Genomic DNA, 1826 nt, shown 5'->3' with positions numbered 1-1826 from the left:
AAAGCACAATGCAGCTTATGCTCTTTTGCACATTATATAAGGGCCCGTTTTATTAGGCCAATTTTGAAGGAAATTTGTCCTAGTTCACATCAAGAGGGTTTTAATTATTTATTATCTTTATCTTTGGTTGCCCTTTGTAGTGCTGTGCTTAATTTTATTAGAACTGCATTATCAATTAGGAAACGATATGAATTGTGTTAGGAAATCCGGGTAATGCGATTGAAGGGTTTAAATCCATGCAGTTATTTTCGGATAGTGATAGAATACGCTGAAAGCTTAAGATCCTGTTTTTAACATTTTATATTGTGAAATCTAAATATTTATCCACCCCAAATGTTGTATTGGAAAATTTTAAAGATGTTTTACGTATGATGCTTGCTTTTATGATTCAATGAATTGAATAAAGTTTATTTGATGATGACTGAAGACTTCGAACAACATGGACAGTTTTTTCAGCACTTAATTCAGATCTCTGCACTGGTGGGCGTGGCCACTCCCATGGTCTCCTGGAATCAGTAGTGCCTTCGTATTACTCTTATGAGTCGCCATGCGTTCAAAGTCACAATAATAAACAGTAAATGCCCCAGTAGGTTGTGGTGCAATTTCCTGATTCAACACACCACTTTGCTGCTTCCATTAACAGCTCCTGTCCCTAGTGCTGTTACGCCGATTGGTGTCTTAGCGGGGCTGCTTCGAGGCAGCGGGGCTCCTTCAGTGGCTTGGGCCAGCCGCTAACATCAAACACAAGAGTTGCCCTCAACAGAAGGACCCACACAGGTAAGTGTTGCTGCAATCTTTAATGGTGGCTGCCGTGAAGATCACAGAAGTACTGCCACACAGATAAAGTAAAGTCCAGCCGACGCGTTTTGTGCTGTTTGCACTTCTTATTGGGCTGAGGACTTTGAACACCACGGGCAGTTTTTCCAGCACTTAATATACATTCAGAGCCCTGCACCACATACCACTGGGACTTTTTTATACTGTTTATTATTGTGACTTTGAACGCATGGTGACTCATAAGAGGAATATGAAGGCACTACTGATCCCAGGAGGCCATGGGAGTGGCCACGCTCACTGGGGCAGCCTCCATTAAAGATTGCAGCAACACTTACCTGTGTGGGTCCAAAAAACAATGAGAGGCTGAGTGTATATATATTACATTAAAGTGTTTCTATCATATAAGATAGAATATTGCAGTCGTCCATGAGGGGTTGAATAACAGCATTTGGCACTTTATACTCATGCACGACAGCTCGTAGTTAATCTCAATAGAGCACGTCACTTAAAATTGCTAAATAAATTATATCCAATATTCCTCTGAATAAAGGTCCTGAAGTGGAGAACCCTTGGAAGTGGGGAACTATTATTGATAAGCACATGGCACTTTAAAATTTTGTCAGATTGGCTTGGAAAACATAAGTGATCTTTTTTTTCATCTTTTATGCTTCTTCTGCTCTTTTAGGGATCTATTTTTTTAAGGATTCATTAATTCTACACTCACACTTAGACCATTTCCCCTCTTCAACCACGCATAGGTATTACATCTTAACCAATAGGAAGTGCAATAGGGAGAATCATTTGTTTACTTGTACAATAATTGATTTGTAATTTAAATCTCTATTTGCTTTGGCATGTTAATGAAATGTAATATAATGTGTCATAAGTAAAAAATCAAAATTTATCCCATGAAGTCAGAACAAGGAAGAAAAAAGAAAAAATATTAAGTTTAGAAATTCTAGAATATAAATGTTAAAAGATTTTCTTTCAAATGTGATGAAGTGAATTACTAATGGCGGGGATTTTTGGCCAAAGGAAAACAAAGAAAT

This window comes from Triturus cristatus, chromosome 4_1, assembly GCF_964204655.1.
Source record: "Triturus cristatus chromosome 4_1, aTriCri1.1, whole genome shotgun sequence".
NCBI classification, from domain to species: domain Eukaryota; kingdom Metazoa; phylum Chordata; class Amphibia; order Caudata; family Salamandridae; genus Triturus; species Triturus cristatus.
Note: the sequence above shows the minus strand (reverse complement) of the source record.